The sequence below is a fragment of the Oncorhynchus keta genome, chromosome 10, assembly GCF_023373465.1.
Source record: "Oncorhynchus keta strain PuntledgeMale-10-30-2019 chromosome 10, Oket_V2, whole genome shotgun sequence".
In the NCBI taxonomy this organism is placed as follows: domain Eukaryota; kingdom Metazoa; phylum Chordata; class Actinopteri; order Salmoniformes; family Salmonidae; genus Oncorhynchus; species Oncorhynchus keta.
Genome location: NC_068430.1, coordinates 79,565,186 through 79,575,970, shown reverse-complemented (window position 1 = coordinate 79,575,970; position 10,785 = coordinate 79,565,186). Strand labels below are relative to the sequence as shown.

Genomic DNA, 10,785 nt, shown 5'->3' with positions numbered 1-10,785 from the left:
TGATGTCCCAGGACCAAGATTGGTAAACACTTGAAGTGTATAATTGTAATACATACATGCAGACACGGCACCATTCAAAGAATGCCGTTTGATACTCCTGGTATTGGATATGACTGAAAAAGAATCTCACAGACATTCATACCTGAACCGCACCTTTATTTACCAAGGTAGAGTACATGATCAGTGGATATATTAAATGTGCAGGCCACAATGTGGGGATCTCATGCTACATGTATATACGCCTTGCATCCTTGGCACAAAGTTACATTATACTCAATCCATAGGCTTCATTAATGTCATTCAGACTGTTTTGAAGTTGATACAACCAGCTATGATAGCTTATGTTCATATCTAGGTTCTGAACCAATATGTATACCAAACGTTTGGGTCCATACACAGATCAGCTAGACAGCTACACATCCATAGGCATACAGGGATTTGATCCTCCACTACCCAATAAGCAGGAACATGGCTAGCTGCGTTATTTCATCTCACTGCATTGCATGGCAAATATCAGCAGGGCAAACTGTACATTCAATTTGCAGTAAATGCTTTATCTAGCTAGATTCTTTACGTCCACTGTTTCACAAGACGACAGTCTGGTTTGCTGGTAGTTTCAGGAGTCCCTAAAACATTAAACAACCAGAATTACAATTTCATACTCATGTCAAAACACCCATAAAGATAGCTAGCTGGCTACTGTGATTTACTGTGATTTACTGTGATTTAATGTGATTTAGTGTAATTGAATGTGATTTAATGTGATTTAGTGCAATTTGGTGTGATTAGCTGTGCCCTAAATGGGATTGGCCCTATGGTGAACGGAGGGCTGGGTTGGGTTGTCAGGTTGGGTTGTGAGGTTGGGTTGTCAGGTTGGGTTGTGAGGTTGGGTTGTCAGGGCAGAACTGTTGGAACACACAGAATAGCTGATCTGGATCCATTCATCTGTAGAGAATGGAATATAGATGAGGTGAAGGGTTCAATGGAACTTGACCCAAAGAATCTAATTGCCATGAAAACGCATGGGGGAAAGATCCTGAATCTCCTCATTGCACCCCAGCAAAATGAAACTACACTTAGGCTATTAATTATAAGCTTATTTCACACTATGTTGAGGTAAAAATCTAGTCAATGATCTCCATCCAGCAGTTCCACAGTAAACCACTCACTGTCTGGTAGACACACCTCTCCTAGTCAATGATCTCCGGCAGTTCCACAGTAAACCACTCGCTGTCTGGTAGACACACCTCTCCTAGTCAATGATCTCCGGCAGTTCCACAGTAAACCACTCGCTGTCTGGTAGACACACCTCTCCTAGTCAATGATCTCCGGCAGTTCCACAGTAAATCGTTCATTCCCTCTTTATCTCTAATTTGGTATTATAAACTGTCAGTAAACTAAGTTGTTAATGAGAGTGTTTGGGGTTGTAACAAGGAAGTTATTTAATCAGCTCGCTCCGTCACCCGCCGAGACTCAGCATCAGTCAGGGAAGAGCTGATTCCAAAGCTTTAATGAGATTTCCTTCTAAATGTACGATGAATAAGGACCCTGTTAACCAGGTCCGTGTGGATAGAACCTAATGAAAAGAGTCTTTCTCAGCAGATAATGCAGCCCTCTGAAAAACAGAACTGTTTTGGACAAATCATTTCTTTAATTTAAAAAGTTTCACTGAAGGTACTGTGCAGAACTTGGAAAGTTGTGTATGGAGATGATCAGCATTGGCTTAATAACAGGAAGTGTGTTTACTTGGATTTACTTTTTACACACAAAGACACAGAAACACACACACACACCATGCCTCATGATTGAGTATTGCTCTGTTCAAGTAGACTGTGATTTTGCTGTGGTCTGATAGGGGTGTTTAGTGGGCTGACTGTGAATGCTCTGAGAGACTCTGGGTTGAGGTCAGTGATAAAGTAGTCTACAGTACTACTGCCAAGAGATGAGCTATAGGTGAACCTACCATAGGAGTCCCATCAAAGCCTATCATTGACTATGTACAATACACAGCGTGCGACAGAGCTGCAGGAGTTGTGACCCGTTTCTGTTGGTTATGTTGTCATAGTTGTGCCTAGGGGGTATATGGGGGAGGGAATGCTGTCACCTACAGGCAGGTGTTTGTCCCCCTGTGTGCTGAGGGTGTCAGGTGTTTGTCCCCCTGTGTGCTGAGGGTGTCAGGTGTTTGTCCCCCTGTGTGCTGAGGGTGTCAGGTGTTTGTCCCCCTGTGTGCTGAGGGTGTCAGGTGTTTGTCCCCCTGTGTGCTGAGGGTGTCAGGTGTTTGTCCCCCTGTGTGCTGAGGGTGTCAGGTGTTTGTCCCCCTGTGTGCTGAGGGTGTCAGGTTCTTGTCCCCCTGTGTGCTGAGGGTGTCAGGTGTTTGTCCCCCTGTGTGCTGAGGGTGTCAGGTGTTTGTCCCCCTGTGTGCTGAGGGTGTCAGGTGTTTGTCCCCCTGTGTGCTGAGGGTGTCAGGTGTTTGTCCCCCTGTGTGCTGAGGGTGTCAGGTGTTTGTCCCCCTGTGTGCTGAGGGTGTCAGGTGTTTGTCCCCCTGTGTGCTGAGGGTGTCAGGTTCTTGTCCGGTTCTGACATTTTTTAATATATTTTTTATTTTGACCTTTATTTAACTGGGCAAGTCAGTTAAGAACACATTCTTATTTTCAATGACGGCCTAGGAACAGTGGGTTAACTGCCTGTTCAGGGGCAGAACGACAGATTTGTACCTTGTCAGCTCGGGGATTCGAACGTGCAACCTTTCGGTTACTAGTCCAACACTCTAACCACTAGGCTACCCTAGGTCGCTACAGACTAGTAAATGTCCCTGGGCCTGGAAATGGTTGATTTCCTCCACCAGGATGGAGAAGCTGTCTCCATTAAAGTATGTGGATTCTAGTGGGGGGATATAGGTAGCACACAGGAAGACATTTTTCGCTGTTAAGATAATTTCCTTTTGAATTTCTAGCCAAATGTAAAATGTTCCTGTTTTGATTAATTTAATGAAGTGAGTTAGGTCTGCTCTATGCTAAATTAGCATACCCCCTGAGTCCCTTCCCTGTTTCACACCTGGTAGTTTGGTGGATGAGACGACCAGCTCTCTGTAACCTAGAGAGTAACCAGTGGGTCCATCTCCTCTGTACCACCCACCTGGTAGTGTGGTGGATGGGACGACCAGCTCTCTGTAACCTAGAGGGCAACCAGTGGGTCCATCTCCTCTGTACCACCCACCTGGTAGTGTGGTGGATGGGACGACCAGCTCTCTGTAACCTAGAGGGCAACCAGTGGGTCCATCTCCTCTGTACCACCCACCTGGTAGTGTGGTGGATGGGACGACCAGCTCTCTGTAACCTAGAGGGCAAACAGTGGGTCCATCTCCTCTGTACCACCCACCTGGTAGTGTGGTGGATGGGACGACCAGCTCTCTGTAACCTAGAGGGCAAACAGTGGGTCCATCTCCTCTGTACCACCCACCTGGTAGTGTGGTGGATGGGACGACCAGCTCTCTGTAACCTAGAGGGCAACCAGTGGGTCCATCTCCTCTGTACCATGTTTCTTGTAGGATGACAATGTCTGTATTTCTGATTTCTTTGATGAAGTCCAGGTTTCTTCTCTTTAGGCCAAAGGCAGATGACCTCAGGCCTAGGATATTCCCGGATGATATAGTGAAGGCTTTGTGTTCCAATAAAGTGTCCAATGTTGTTGGTTGTGTGGTTTGGCCTCAGGCTAGTAAGTGTGAGCAGAGCCTGCTGAGCATCTGGTACATGCCATTGGCTTGGGCTAGTGTAAGAGTGGGGGTTGGGCCTCTTTGCCTGCTCACTGCCTGGGCGTATGTGTGACTTCCATGTTGAAGTTATTTGTGGGGGTGGGGTACATGGGATGTGCAGGAGGGGCATAGATCTGATCTGAGGGGGCCTAAATGTAATGAAACATGTAAAACAAGGTAGGCAGAATCAGGACACACTTTGGTGTGTGTGTGTGTGTGTGTGTGTGTGTGTGTGTGTGTGTGTGTGTGTGTGTGTGTGTGTGTGTGTGTGTGTGTGTGTGTGTGTGTGTGTGTGTGTGTGTGTGTGTGTGTGTGTGTGTGTGTGTGTGTGTGTGCAACAGCAAATGTCCATTCAGGTCTACTGAAGTCAACAGCTAAAGGTTTCACGTACCACTGGACCTGGGCTGTGTGTAAAATAACCGTTCACAGGGCAGAACATTACATCCCTCCCTCCCCCACCCTTCTCTCTCTCTATATCTCCCCCTCTCTCTCCCCCTTCCTCTCTCTCTCTCTTTATCTCCCCCACCCTTCTCTTTCTCTCTCTCTTTATCTCCCCCTCTCTCTCTCTTTCTATCTCTCTATATCTCCCCCTCTCTCTCCCCCTTCCTCTCTCTCTTGCTGTCTCTCTCTCTCTTTATCTCCCCCCCCTCTCTCTATCTCTCTATATCTCCCCCTCTCTCTCCCCCTTCCTCTCTCTTGCTGTCTCTCTCTCTCTTTATCTCCCCCTCTCTCTTTCTCTCTCTCTATATCTCCCCCTCTTTCTCCCCCTTCCTCTCTCTCTTGCTGTCTCTCTCTCTTTATCTCCCCCTCTCTCTCTTTCTATCTCTCTATATCTCCCCCTCTCTCTCCCCCTTCATCTCTCTCTTGCTGTCTCTCTCTCTATATCTCCCCCTCTCTCTCCCCCCTCTCTCTCCCCCTTCCTCTCTCTCTTGCTGTCTCTCTCTTTCTCTTGCTGTCTCTCTCTCTCTTTCTATCTCTCTATATCTCCCCTATATCTATATCATTCTATAACACTAAGAACCATTCTATTACACTAAGAACCATTCTATAACACTAAGATTCATTCTATTACACTAAGAACCATTATATAACACAAAGAATCATTCTATAACACTAAGAACCATTCTATTACACTAAGAACCATTCTATAACACTAAGAATCATTCTATAACACTAAGAACCATTCTATAACACTAAGAACCATTCTATAACACTAAGAACCATTCTATAACACTAAGAATCATTCTATAACACTAAGAACCATTCTATAACACTAATAATCATTATATAACACTAAGAACCATTCTATAACACTAATAATCATTATATTACACTAAGAACCATTATATAACACTAATAATCATTATATTACACTAAGAACCATTCTTTTACAGTAAGAATCATTCTATAACACTAAGAATCATTCTATTACACTAAGAATCATTCTATAACACTAAGAATCATTCTATAACACTAAGAATCATTCTATAACACTAAGAACCATTCTATAACACTAAGAATCATTCTATAACACTAATAATCATTATATAACACTAAGAACCATTCTATAACACTAAGAACCATTATATAACACTAAGAATCATTCTATAACACTAATAATCATTATATTACACTAAGAACCATTATATAACACTAATAATCATTATATTACACTAAGAACCATTCTATAACACTAAGAACCATTATATAACACTAATAATCATTATATTACACTAAGAACCATTATTTTACAGTAAGAATCATTCTATAACACTAAGAATCATTCTATTACACTAAGAATCATTCTATAACACTAATAATCATTATATTACACTAAGAACCATTCTATTACACTAAGAACCATTATATAACACTAAGAATCATTCTATTACACTAAGAACCATTCTATAACACTAAGAATCATTCTATAACACTAAGAATCATTCTATTACACTAAGAATCATTCTATAACACTAAGAATCATTCTATTACACTAAGAACCATTCTTTTACAGTAAGAATCATTCTATAACACTAAGAATCATTCTATAACACTAAGAATCATTCAATTACACCCCCAGAGAGAGATACATGTAAGTATGACTTGGAGAGACAAAAGAGACATGAGAGAAGAGAGAGAGAGAAGAGGGAGAGAAACTAACAATGTTCTTCTTTAAAAAGAAAGAATGATCTGATTAAAGTCAGAAATGGAGAAATATGCAGCTCGTTAACCAAGCCTCCTAATTGAATCAATAACATTTATTATGACATTTTCACGATTCATAAGATTAATATCAATAACAACTACAATTTGCTCTCAACTTGGGAAGCATCCCCAATGGCACCCTATTCCCTATATAGTGCACTTCTTTTGACCAGGGCTTATAGGGCTTTGGTCAAATGTCGTGCACTATATAGGGAATAGGGTGCCATGCTATTTAGGGCACAATACCAGTGTGGTTACAAAGAGAAAGGAGAGAGGAATTGGCTGAGGCAGATTAGACACCCAGTAGATCAAACTCAATGGAATCACTCGGAGCCTTTCAGAAACCAACACCAATCAATACATGGACCGACCGACCGGCGTTACTCTATAATGTAGATGGACAGAATGCAGTGTTGCATTCCATTCTCAGGCAGCTGGTTCCAGTCCATTTAGCCCTCTGAACCACTTTGTGTGTGTGTTAGAACCTCACCAACCTGGCAATCTAGCCAGCCAGCCTGCCACTCACAATCTGGCAACCCAGCAGTGACCCTGTTCTTACATAATATGTTAACCAACCCTTCAGCTAGTAAGCCAGCTAGCCAGCCTCTCCCTGCCCAATTGGGCAACCCAACCAGCCAGCCTCTCCATTCCCAATCTGGCAACCCAGCCAGCCTCTCCCTTCCCAAACTGTGTGTGTGTGTGTGTGTGTGGGGGGGGGGGAGGGGTAGATGTCAGGATTATAGGTAAAGATAGAGGTATAGACTGACCAACTGACTGACAGATAGACAGACTCACTCACTTGTTTTGGTGTCTGGAGCCCTGGAGATGTGTGTAGTACTGTTCTATTGAGTTCAGAGTGACATCACACACACTGCAGCTGTAACTGCTCCTCAAACCTGGAGGTACACAGGAACACACAATGGAACTGAACCAAATGATTGGAAATGGATCACAATGGAACTAAATCAAATTATCGGAACATGATCACAATGGAACTGAATCAAATTATCGGAACATGATCACAATGGAACTGAATCAAATTATCGGAACTTGATCACAATGGAACTGAATCAAATGATTGTAATTTGATCACAATGGAACTGAATCAAATGATTGGAACACCTGTCTTCTGTGGACACGTCCTGTACTCCTGTGATATGATCTCTGTCTAATCATACAGGGCCGGCCAGAACTAATCAGTTGGACGGACATTTGATTTCCATTGGGGGCAACTTTGTTCCACAGGACCTCCTATGTGTGAACTCTTGAGTGTAATTTAACTGTAAAAATGTATTCCCTTTTTAATGTGGCACGAACACAATCTGATTGTCAAACAAATCACTTCAAAAAGTAGGATACCTTCATACTTATGTCCAATATAATCCCACGACCCGAACAGCGCACTGTGCCCCTGCCACCTTTCCTTCAATTTCAGTGGTGTAGTGCTATGTATGTTTTTAGGTGAGGGAGCGCAAAATATACTTTTTTAAACGACATCCTAATTTCTCAATTAAAGTTTGTATCGACAAATGTCATTGTAGAACAGGCCTATGCATACCATTTATCTTCAAATGTTACCCTCAAACACCAAGTTAGGCGTACCTCATTTCAAAATAGGCCCTCATCACTGTCAAGTGTTAATTCACTCAGGAAACAGCGCCTGAAATCATATAAGAACGGTAGGTTAACGCTGTCGGGTGCACCGGGACATGTCCCGGTTCCCTGAGGCTCGTTTTGGCTCCTACCGTGAATAGTCAATTTGACCTGCCATAATACAGCAAACTGGAATAAATTGAGGAGAATCCAGTCATCAGGGACACTCTCACTCTCTCGCTGCAGTGTCCCCGCGCGAGGTTGCGCGCCAAACATGACCTCAGGCCTGTCCGCGAGGCCTGTCCGCGACGCGCATAGCAACAGTCTACCTGCTTCCCTACCAACAACATTTCAGAAAAGTCGCACGGCGAAATGGACGAAAAGGAAAGGTGGAGCAGAGAGGGAGAGAATTAAAAGAGAAAGGCCCTTGCCACAGACGCAGCTAAATGCTGCAAAAATAAGTGACATGTTCGCCAGTAAGGGACCAGGTCAGTCAAAAACACTAGCTAAACACACACACCCAGCGTGGTTAGCTAAGTAGCCCAGCTAATTATAGTGGCACAACGGCCGGTCGGCTAAACAGTTTGCACGTCTTCGTGGATGAGTTATATCATAGCAATGAGTGCAACATAGCGATCATAATATGACATTGAAGGCAATATGTTTCAACTAGTAAAAAAATGGTAAACCTGGACTATGGACTTGCCAGCATTGACTCATGCCACATAAGCTAGGGAAAGTGCACATACACTGTACAGCGAAACAGGCTACAGTAACCTAACCATGAACGTAACACAGTAAGTAGCCTGTGTGGCACAGCGCAGGCAATGACAAAGATCATTAGCGCCATTAGTACCAGCATTACTACAATAATATACAGCTCTGGGAAAATTCAAGACACCACTCTTAATTATTTCCAGAGCTGTATTAATGCAGTCTACTGATACACTAATGATAGTGAGTATGACAATAGAGCATTTTCTTTGTAAAGGTGGAGAAGGAAGCAGCAGCAGCACTAGAGCTTCAGGTGCTCCTGCTGAACTGGAGATGGTGGTCAGTTCAGAGTCAGACTCAGAGCAGGAACCTTCAGGTACAACGTAAGAGCATAAACCTAAACATGTAGACTATGATTTTAGATTCATATGTTCTTTATTTATGAGATTATCAGTAGGACTGTAATCGGGGGGGCAGACAATCGATGACTGCACAAGTAATACAAGTTTAAGTTTAGGTTATTTACTATGTTAATCTCATTCTGCAGAGCAACCAGATGTGCAGAGAGAGAGAGAGAGAGGTTCGGAGCCCAGTACATGGAAATATAGAAAGGGACAGTGAAAGCACTGAAAATACATTTGATTATTTTTCCTGTCCTCAGTCCAAGGATTTTGACTTATTTTTTCAGTACCACCCAAAACAAACCCCTCAAAGAGTCATTCCCAATGTATTCCACTCCAAAGATGTCACAAACAGAAAATGGCTGACATTCTATGAAGTAACTCACTACTTGTTCTGCTCAGTTTGTCTTGCATTCGCAAAACCTTCAGCCATTGATAGTGCATTTGTCAAAGGAGGCATGCAGGCCTAGAAACATGCCCATCAGAGAGTACAGGAGTTTCTTGAGCTTATATTGTTGCTAAGCATGCAAACTCAGTGTTCGGATAGGCTACTTGTTGATCAGTCTCAAATGTTTGTATTTTGTCATGTGGAATCCTGAATTATTGTTTCAGTCCGCCCCTGGTTAACACCATCTGCTTCACACAACCGACCGATTCAAAGCGGCATGTGTGACCCTACTGTGCCTTTGGCCAGCCCAGCAGCGCTGCGTGATTCTCAGAGGCGTGCGTGTCCTGTTTTCTCAACATTATGAACACCTGCTCTTTCCATGCCATAGCCTGACCAGGTGAATGTTGGGGCGGCAATGTAGCCTGGTTAGAGCGTTGGACTAGAGCGTTGGACTAGTAACCTGAAGGTTGCAAGTTCAAACCCCCGAGCTGACAAGGTACAAATCTGTCGTTCTGCCACTGAACAGGCAGTTAACCCACTGTTCCTAGGCCGTCATTGAAAATAAGAATTTGTTCTGAACTGACTTGCCTAGTTAAATAAAGGTAAAAAAAATACTCCCTTAAAAAAAATACTCTACTTCAGTGTAGATGAAGGGGAGGAGACAGGTTGAAGAAGGATTTTTAAGTCTTGAGTAAATTGAGATATGGATTGTGTATGTGTGTCATGCAGAGGGTGAATGGGCAAGACAAAATATTTAAGTGCCTTTGAACAGGGTATGGTAGTAGGTGCCAGGCGCACCGGTTTGAATGTGTCAAGAACTGCAACGCTGCTGGATTTGTCACGCTCAACAGTTTCCCGTGTGTATTGTGCACGGCCCTCCACCCAAATGACATCCAGACAACTTGACACGACTGTCAAATTTGTGTATATTCCATATGTTAACCAATACTTGAGAAGCGAATACAGTTTACACGGGTGTGTGTGACGCGTCTCTTCCTCCATACAGATCCTATCGTGTTGACGATCGCAAGCTACGATTTTTTGAACTTTCCCCGCTAGTCAGGTTGGCCTAATGTTGCATTTCTTGCCTTTTTAAAAATTATTTATGGGGGGCATTTCATCAGTACATTGCATTTATGGAAAGCATGTATGCAAAGTTATGTAGCATTTGATGCATGTCAGATCCACATGGGCAAATTAGATTCAAATAATGCATAATAATAACGATTTTCATAGCTTTGGGTGTCCAAAAGATAGAGTTCACAACTTTCTCCAAATGCAGATAAATGTTGGCTTCTAACTAACATCAAGTAAATTAGGTACCAGTGTTGTGCCGAATATCCCCCTGCCAGAATCCACCCCCGCCTTCGAATTTCCTTAATTTTGTGGCTCGAGTCAAATACTTTCGGTGACACACATCAGAGTCAAATAGTTTCTATAGAACAAACTTCATGCCAGAAAAGGCAACCGACATGAATCATTAATCACGACGCCAGGACAGCGGAGTCAATCACCACCTTCCGGAGACACCTGAAACCCCACCTCTTTAAGGAATACCTAGGATAGGATAAGTAATCCTTCTCACCCCCCCCCCCTTAAAAGGTTTAGATGCACTATTGTAAAGTGGCTGTTCTACTGGATGTCATAAGGTGAATGCACCAATTTGTAAGTCGCTCTGGATAAGAGCGTCTGCTAAATGACTTAAATGTAAATGTAATTAATGTATGTGTGTT

At 43.1% G+C, this 10,785-nt stretch overlaps 1 long non-coding RNA gene across 2 annotated transcripts; it reads left to right on the top strand.

Moving 5' to 3' along the window:
* Window positions 1-7,835: 7,835 nt before the first annotated feature.
* On the top strand, window positions 7,836-10,635 carry LOC127932704 (uncharacterized). 2 transcript variants are annotated; one of them, XR_008146384.1, is made up of 3 exons: window positions 7,836-8,037; window positions 8,541-8,639; window positions 8,811-10,635. It is a non-coding gene; the product is annotated as an uncharacterized LOC127932704 (long non-coding RNA). The 2 variants fall into 2 exon arrangements; XR_008146383.1 differs by having other exon boundaries at window positions 7,838-8,037; window positions 8,541-8,646.
* The last annotated feature ends 150 nt before the right edge of the window (window positions 10,636-10,785 follow it).